Raw genomic sequence first — 10,221 nt, 5'->3', positions numbered from 1 at the left:
TAAAACCTATTCACAACATAGACATTGCAATAACGTATATATGTATATATTATATATATCACTACTATCACTAAGAGTTTTAAAGCATATACAGATTTTTGTCAACGACAACCCCGACACAGTTATCCACCTTTTCATTTGCTGTACTATACAACAGTCATACGCCTGGGATTTTATTAACATGTGATCGACCAATTAGTTGCACTCATCAAGAATTGTGCTTTGTGCTTTCTCCCAAAAATATGACTTTTAAAAAATGTATTTAACATTTTATAAAACAGTTTAGCGTGAATGAGCTCAGGAGGTAGCGTCCCCTGTCTCTCTTTATTCACTTGAGATTCCACAGTTTCTTTCCTTCATGATTTGGGTTGTTTTCCTGATTATGAATGAACTGGAATCCAGCAGTAATAACATTGAGGATTGTCTGCTTATATACGTTCATCACTTACATAAGAACAGATAGCCCATGGCTGGAAATCTAGTTTGTTTAACAAAGTGATAACTTACTCAAAAAGTTGCCTCGCACAATATATTCCCTGGCATGAAGAGCAATCTGGAGCACACACACACATTTTTTTCTTCTGTCCTCTCTGCTGGGGATGAAGAGAACAGAGGGAGAAAAGAGCCCATGGGCACAAGCAACACAACATGCAACAACAGCCCATAATGTCGGCGAGCATCTGTGTTTGTGTGGGTCTGTAAACTTCGAAGGCCGATTTTGAGCGAGGCGGTCTGCAGCTGTTTTCTGGGGTTTCGGGGCGGATGTTGTTCTTTCAGCTCATCTGTCTTTTGTGTTGGAGCACGATTGAGCTCGGCCGTTCTTTCGTATCCCGAGCTTGACCTATCGGGGTTGTGCATCTCCATAAAAAGGCCCCATGAATGATCGCAGGAGTCTGCAATGTGCCTGCAGGTTATTAATTGCTGTGGTCTTTGAGCCAAGCGCAGCTGAGTGCACAGGGACAAGTATGGAGTGAGCCTGGAGGCTCACTACGCTCTGACCATTTCCCACTTAGAAGCTTGATTTCGGGCAACTAGAAGAAACATTTGCTGACGGTTAGGAGACATGAGTAGACATACGGATGTGTGGGTGGAGCTGTCTGGCATCTCCAGCATGTTTAGGTTGGAAGCTAATAATATTGGAAGCTTCCATTCCAATGCAACTTGTTCCAATTCTTTTAAGCCTGAAACAAAAATCCATGAAACTGGAGCTTCTGGGTTCTAGTGCGGAAGATGGAGAAAAAACAATCTAAATCCATTTGACATTTGCAATACGGCCAATGACTAAAGATCTTGCATCGGCACCTACGTTTACTCAACACGACATGATTCACTCCATTTTGAGATGAAGTCATTTTTTAAAACACAATCGAACATTTTAGTTATTTTCTTTTTGTCTGTTGTTGAACAAACATCTTCTGTTGATTACCGTGTGCATGTTGGTCATCAAGCTCATGATCACAGAACACTTTGTGTTGCTTCCTTTGTTCAATGCTAGATTCAGATAAAGTTATCCAAAGCGTGGGCCAGCTTTGTTTTTAACCACCACAGAAAATCAAAGCCCATTAGCGGTTATTGTAAAATCATATCTCACAATGTATCGCGTAAATAAATTAGACATATTTACAAATCAGAAGAGGAGGAAGAGGGTCAATTCAGAATCAGTTTTGAATTCTCTCTGAAATCCCTCAATTCTTTTCATCTCTGTACTTAACGACCGATCAAGGTTGACTCCGGTACTCCATGACTGTCCTTTTGAGCTTTTTCGTTTTTTGTTCTTGGGTCAATTCTTTTCTTTTTGTCTTTGCTGATCCTGCTCCAGTATCAGCCACAACCACAACATGTAATGAAACATAAAGTCAGATAAATATGAACACAGAAGCGAGTGGAACAGAGGCGAGCCAGGATGTCACGGCAGAACTTTGGTTCTCCGTTGGGTGTTGAAATTCACATAATGTTACTGTGCATTTGAGCCAAGCATCTTTCAACTCTGTATTTGATTGACTTAGCGGGAAGCTACATGAACAGCAGGTGGCATCATGTGAATTGCCTCGTAACTATGCTTACAGGACCTCGGTGGTCCCATCACATTGCCCTTGCAAATGGTGATAAACGAGCACGCTAGGGCTAGAGGCTAATGGTGCTGCAGGCTAATCACTAACACAGCCTAATTACTTGTTGCTAAACTTGTAGCTCATATGATTTCAGATCACTGAAACTGTGTGGATCTGTATGTGTGTGTGTGTGTGTGTGTGTGTGTGTGTGTGTGTGTGTGTGTAGGATGTGAATGGATGCAGTGCAGGTGTGCAGCTATATGAGCACTCATGTATGATTAAACATATCTTGCTTCATCGCGGCACACCACAGGGAGACTGAGGTGTTAATTGGCTCTGTGTGTGTGTGTTTTTTCGTATCAGTACATCTGTGTGTGTGTGAAAATGTTTGCACATGGAGACTCAAAGCGCTTGAACAACACAATCAAAGAGCGCCTGCTGTGGATCAGTCTGCCTCGACAGGATGCCACATGCAAGCATGCACGTACAATAACACACACACGCACGCACACACACACACACGCACGCAAACAACACAAATACAGTGCAACAGCAGACAATGTAAATCATAAGTGATCTGGGAACCATATGGTATAGGTCTATCATAATCTTTCACTTCATAATGTGTCGATGGGTTGAAATAGATTTTAGTATCTCTCCAGCTGTGTGTGTGTGTGTGTGTGTGCGTGTGTGTGTGTGTGTGTGTATATGAGGTGGTTTGACCGTAGCAATCAGTCTCACCTAACCACGTTGTAGCCAGTGATACAGAGGCAGACGGACCAGGCTAGATGAGAGTGGCAGATGATGAAGCTGTGTGTGTGTGTGTGTGTGTGTGTGTGTGTGTGTGTGTGTGTGTGTGTGTGTGTGTCTCATCCCTGCTGAGTTAAGCAATTGTGATGTAGAATTATGTGAGCAGACTTATTTGGGTATCTGGGACAGCCATTCAGATCTTTTTCCTGCTGGCTAATGCACACACACACACGCACACACACACACACACACACACACACACACACACACACACACACACACACACGCACACTTCCACCACAACATAACTCAACTTTCCTTTCATCTCTCCTCCCTTCTTTTCCTTTCGTCCTTATCTTTGTGTGTCGTGCTGTCCTGTCTTACCTCTGTGATGTTACAGATAAACATCTGGCTACAGCTAGCTCTCCAGTGATACCGCCAGTCTCTCCTTCTGCCATTGTAGCAATAACTTAATATATGCGCTTTAGCGCGATGCTGTACATGTCATCGGACAACTGTATGCATGAGTTCGTGTGCTCTTGACATTGGGGTGTGAGTCTGTGTTTAATGGGGATGAAGCAGGGTTTGATATGTTTTGTGTGTGAGTGATGAAGAATGGAGCAGCTGCTGACTGATGTGGATCAAGATCTGAAAACCTCATTCATTTCCACCTCTCGCTCTGACATTTGGCCTGAACTCCTGTCCTGCATGCTCTCACATATATCGACAAAAGCACCTTAATCCAAGACCTGATACAAATCTATATGCATATGCATGCATATACACACACGCAGGCTCGCAATCTCTATCTGTCAATACATCCATTACATGGAAGGCTGCAGTAAGTCAATTGCTCTGAAAAGCACATTGGTCACTCTGTGTGTGTGTGTGTGTGTGTGTGTGTGTGTGTGTGTGTGTGTGTGTGTGTTTGTCTTTGTATCCCGGTGGGGACTTTGACCTGACTGCACACAGACCCATGGGGACTCGTGTCACCGTGGGGACAAAAACTGAGGTCCCCACCGGCAAACCCCTCCTACAAGCTTCAGAACAGTGTCTAGACATGCCCCATGTAGTTTTCTCAGAAGTCCCCTGGAAACCATTTTCAAGAAAAAAATGTGTGTGTGTGTGTATGAATGCTCCCCTAGTGTATACACACTAGTACTGCAGTCCCCATGAGGTAGGCTGTTCTTGAAGTGTGTATCGCTGTTTGTCCACTCTCTATTGCCCCCTATTGGTCAAAGGTAGTATTACAGTTTGGGAATACACTTTAAATGTGTCTTTTTGACCAAAGATAAGCATGAATGAAATGCTACATTTGATAAAAAAGAAATATATGTATAAATACACAAATACTTAATATTAATATTGATATTATTTATATTGCTATAGTTTTTTAAAAATTTGCATAAAAACAACGATAACCATAATGTATATTGTCTATATATTTCTCATGTAAAATGCCTGTTTTAAGTTTCTTCCATACAATTGTAATGATATTTTACCACAATTCATTATCTCATCATTGATATTATTGACAATAACAACAACAATTATAATAATAGTCTATATTTGATTTATTTTGCCATGTCAGAGGTGTAAGATCAATAAGGTCTTGTTTTGTTGCACTGCTTTTTTAAAGCTAACTTTTAAACAGTGCTCACTGTTCAATGACAATGATATTGATGATAACAGACAAATGCAGGTTTAGAGTTGTATCCATAAACATAAAATAGGAGTAGAAAAGACATTTTCCTTTAAATCAATACAGCAGGATGTTTGAGGGGCAGCCATTTTCATGTGTACACTTACTATTGCAATCGTTATATTAGGCTAATCTCCGTGTAAACTACATATGGCAAGTTGCGGACTCACTGAGGAGAGGTTTTGCAGTAATGACTGAAAAGACAAGGGGAGTAGTAACATCACAAAGCATAGAGAGTCGCAACTTAATGCTTCATCCACACACTCTTGTACAGCGTGGGAAAGCACATTGATATAGCCAGATGCCGTTCTTGAAGTCGGAGAAAAATAAGTCCCATTACTCCCATTATTCATTCACTTGTTGGCGTGTGTGTGGGCTGGTGTCAGCAATGTCTTGCTCCTTATGTATTTATGTTTTATGATTTTGGACTCTACAAAATTAATTGAATTATTTATTTATTATATCTTTAAGCATGTTATAGCATTCTGTGTCAGTTTTTGATTTGATTGTTCTATTATTATACTATTCAAATGCTATGCATCTTCTATAGTAGGTCTATAATACGCCAACTGAAACAGTATAGGGTTACGTTGGTGTGCTTGTATATTTACCCATAGTGTTAATACTTAAAGTGCTTTCCTGTTATTTGTAGCCTATAGTATCACTCTAAAACATATTTTACTGTACGATGCCTTCAGCCTGAAATCAACAGGGTGTGAGCTATTTATTCAGGTTTTAGGAGCAGCATATCAGACAGGATATATTACGCAGCAGGATAAAGAGTCGTGAATTTCTACATTGAATAAAATATACTAGGATAGTTTGGGTTTGGTTGTCCTCCAAGGATATTTGAATATTTTTGACTTAAAGTATGCAATTTGACATCATTTTGGACCACTATTACGACCATAGATAACGCTGCAAAAGCTAAAAAATAAACTTTCTGTATAGGGAGTTAGGGCGAGGGACTGTTAGACCCAGCGATGCTGCTGGCCACCAGCCCGCTGTTGTGACCATCTTCTGTAACTAGTGAAGCATTTAAGCATAGTGGAATTAGCAAGCTAGCTAACTAGCCAGTTGTCTAGTTTGCTAGCCAGCTTGCTAATTTAACAATGCTTGAATGCTTCTCTATTTACAGAAAATTAGCCACCCAAGTTGCTACTCATCTGGCTGGTGCTGAAAGTGGGCCCTTCTACATTTCACTCTTTGGTGTACCATGATTTATTTTTCGCACCAGCAGTTCTCACAAGCAGCTGCGAGCTCATAATGCTTTTCTGACCTCTTCATATCAGTTTCTCTGGATGAATCATGATGGCAATTCATAACAGTGCAGTGCCAGTGTTTTTGCACCGTGCTTAAGTATGCTTAGTATGATTTTACAGGGCAAACATTTCCAGAAGAAACAAAAGGTCAGACAAAGCCTGTGATACATGTAAATAATGGAATAACTCCCTGCCTGCTCAGGAGAAAGATAAGCTACCTAGCTCAGTAGCTAGCCATCTGTCTCTGGAGCTAAGTCTGCTCTCTTCCAAGCTGCAACAACACTTAGCCACACAGACGTGCGTTGTCATTATAACAACTAACTCTTCAATAGACCACGGAAAACCGTAAAATGTATTTCTATGGTGGCACCCCTTGTAGCTAGCAAAGCTCATTGTAAGTTGTTTTGTAACAACTAGCTATATGGTGGCTACAGGCCTCATTTTTTAACTCTTACTTTGAATATTCCCGTGGTGACCTTCTGATCTAATGCATGGAATCTGAGGATAAAACTCTCTTGCGCACAACACTATATATATACTATAGGAAGAACTTGGAGCAACATTGCATTGGGGTAAGGATAAAAACCCTGACTTTTTGTCCCGCCCTTCCGGACTGCCGAGTTACGATTTTCCAAAGTTCTGTACAGTTTCCCGTAGTGATTTATGGCATTTTGCAATCATTTGGCTTAAATAGACGTTCAGTTAATACCTAGAAAGCAATGGGCTAGCATGCTGACAATTTCACAGTAATTAAATCTTTCCACATAGATTGAGTGGTATGAAAATCAATGGGAAATTCCGTACACCTTTCCTGTAGTAATTTATGGCATTTTGACTTTATCTTGACTTTATTTGGCCTAATTTCCCCAGAAAAGAATGGGCTAGGAGGCTGACATTTTCACAGAAATTCAAGCTTTGCCCATTCATTAAATGGTATGAAAATCAAGTGGAAATTCCATACACTTTCTCCATAGTGAACTATGGATTTTTGACCTAAGTCGGCCTAAATTTGCATAGAGAACAACGGGCTAGGACCCTGAAATTTTCACAGCCAGTCGACCTTTGGCCAAAGACCACGTGGTATGAAAATCAAGTGGAAATTCCATACACTTTCTCCATAGTGAACTATGGATTTTTGACCTAAGTCGGCCTAAATTTGCATAGAGAACAACGGGCTAGGACCCTGAAATTTTCACAGCCAGTCGACCTTTGGCCAAAGACCACGTGGTATGAAAATCAAGTGGAAATTCCATACACTTTCTCCATAGTGAACTATGGATTTTTGACTTAAGTCGGCCTAAATTTGCATAGAGAACAACGGGCTAGGACCCTGAAATTTTCACAGCCAGTCGACCTTTGGCAAAAGACCACGTGGTATGAAAATCAAGTGGAAATTCCATACACTTTCTCCATAGTGAACTATGGATTTTTGACCTAAGTCGGCCTAAATTTGCATAGAGAACAACGGGCTAGGACCCTGAAATTTTCACAGCCAGTCGACCTTTGGCCAAAGACCACATGGTATGAAAATCAAGTGGAAATTCCATACACTTTCTCCACAGTGAACTAAGGATTTTTGACATAAGTCGGCCTAAATTCGCATAGAGCACAACGGGCTAGGACCCTGACATTTTCACAGCCAGTCGACCTTTGCCCACAGATTAAATAGTGCGAATATCAATTGGAAATGGACTGTGTTTATTTCACCCAACAGAAAGGATTCGAACCAAATGACACTTATCTTCCCAAGTGGCCGAAAGCCAGTTTACACCAGTCTTTTCTCTAACTTTTTATACTTTAAAACGGGGTAGAGTTTTGAATCCTTTTCTCCTTCAAAGAGGGGCTCGTCACCATTACATACCTATAATCTGGACGTCGTAACTGCAAGTTAAGGTCCCCAAAAACAGCCACAAAGGGCTTAATTGGGGCCTTAATCCCTTATATTAGTGGATTTTTTGACATATGCAAGAATGGCCATAACTTCTCAAATATGGATCCCAGAACCCACATATTGTGGACACACATTGTGGACTAGGCCTACAATAGGATCACCTGAATAAAATCCCTCTAGATTATCTAGAAAAGATTTTTGCCTGTATCAAACTCCGACTTCAGCATGGGGTACACGTCCCTAAACTGTACACCCTGTCGCACTCTTGGTGAGATTAGACCAACTTTTACTTCTGAAGATGTCAGAGCCCTGCTTTTTTAATATGTTGTAGACAAGCCCCAATGAGGCACATTCAAGTTGGATGGGACTCCCTAGCACTTAGCATGCCTGCGCGGGAAGAGGGGCAGTTGGCCTACATTTGAATGGGGCATTTTGAACGATAAAATGAATGGAAAGTGATTACCCAAACGGCCCATCCTTCAACTAGTCATAACTTCTCACAACATGGTTGAATTTGATGGGATATTATGAACTGGGTAAACTGGGTGAGATGGGTGAACTGGGTGAGATGGGTGAACTGGGTGAACTGGATGAGATGGGTGAACTATGGATTTGTCACCGAACTCGGCCCAAATTCCCATAGAAAGCAATGGGCTAGGACCCTGAAAATTGAACGGTCAGTTGACCTTTGGCCAATGACCATGTGGTATGAAAACCAAGGGGAAATTCCAAACACTTTTCCCATAGTGAATTATGGATTTCTCACCGAACTCTGCCCAAATTCCCATAGAAAGCAATGGGCTAGGACCCTGAAAGTTTAACAGTCAGTCGACCTTTGGCCAAAGACCATGTGGTATGAAAATCAAGGGGAAATTCCATACACTTTCTGCGATGGTACACTTTCTGCTATGGTAAACTCCGTACACGTAGAAATTACGGCCTTTTGACTCAATTCTGCCTAAAGACACCTAGAAAACAATGGGCTAGGAGGCTGAAATTTTCACATTAAGTCAACCTCTGCCCCAAGATGAAATGGTCTGAATATCAACGGGAAATTCTGTACAGTTTTCCCATAGTGATTCATGGCATTTAGCATTTATTTGGCTTAAATAGACGTTCAGTTAATACCCCTAGAAAGCAATGGGCTAGCACGCTGAAAATTTCACAGTCAGTCGGCCCTTGGCCACAAACCACGTGGTATGAAAATCAATAGGAAATTCGGTACACTTTTCCCGTAGTAATATATGGCATTTTTCTTCATTTTAAAGTTATTTGGCCTAATTACCCCATAAAACAATGGGCTAGGACCGTGAAATTTTCACAGTCATTCCATCTTTGCCCCATCGTTAAATGGTATAAAACTCAATGGGACATTCCAAACACTTTTCCCATAGTGAACTATGGATGTCTCTACCCAGATGACACTTATGTTCCGACATGGCCTTCAACAGTCTTTTCTCTCAAAATGTCCACTTTAATTTAAAGTAGAGATTTGATTCATTTTCTCCTTCAAAGAGGGGCTCGTCACCATTACACACCTATAATCTGGGCCTCGTAGCTGCAAGTTAAAGTCCCCAAAAACAGCCCCAAAAGTCAAAATTGAGGCATATGACCTCATCTTTCGGCCTGTTTTGGCAAGTGAGAAACGGGCCATTAAATCGTAGTGAAAGGTTGGAACTGCCTGATTTTTGCATAAATCAGTCGCCTGTGATAAGGTGATGCAGGATCTAAAGCGAGATATCTGTAGAACCTTGGGAAAGCTAACTTCCGGTAGCAGCATGCTAACGACTTGAATCCAATTGAACCTTGAAGAGGGTCCTGTTTTGTCCATCATATGTGAATTTCATCAAAGAAGGCCATTGACAAGTGTTTTAAAATTGATCAATATTAAAAAGTGGTCACAATCCAGATTTTACCAGTCTTTTCTCAAACTTTTTATACTTTAAAAAGGGGTAGGGTTTTAAATCCCTTTCTGCCTCAAAGAGGGGCTCGTCACCATTACACACCTATAATCTGGGCCTCATAGCTGCAAGTTAAGGTCCCCAAAAACAGCCACAAAGGGCTTAATTGGGCTCAATTGGGGCCTTATTCACTTATATTTTGGCATATGCAAGAATGGCCATAATTTCTCAAATATGGGTCCTAGAACCCCCAGATTGTGCACACACATTGTGGACAAGGCCTACAATAGGACCACCTGGAAAAAATCCCTCTAGATTATCCAGAACTGATTTTTGCCTGTATCAAACTCAGACTTCAGCATGGGGTACATGTCCCTAAGCTGTACACCCTGTCGTACTCTTGATGAGATCAGACCATCTTTTACTTCGGAAGATGTCAGAGCCCTGTTTTTTTAATATGTTGTAGACAGGCCCCAATGAGGCACATTCAAGTTGGATGGTACTCCCTAGCACTTAGCATGCCTGCGCGGGAGGAGGGAATTGGCCTACATTTGAATGGGGGGATTTTGCCAGGATAAAATTTATGGAAAGTGATGACCAACTGGCCCATCCTTCAAATAATCATAACTTCTCACAACATGGTTGAATTTGATGGGAAATTGCT

This window comes from Melanostigma gelatinosum (genome assembly GCF_949748355.1).
Source record: "Melanostigma gelatinosum genome assembly, chromosome: 13".
Lineage (NCBI taxonomy): Eukaryota > Metazoa > Chordata > Actinopteri > Perciformes > Zoarcidae > Melanostigma > Melanostigma gelatinosum.
This window is presented reverse-complemented; position numbering follows the sequence as displayed.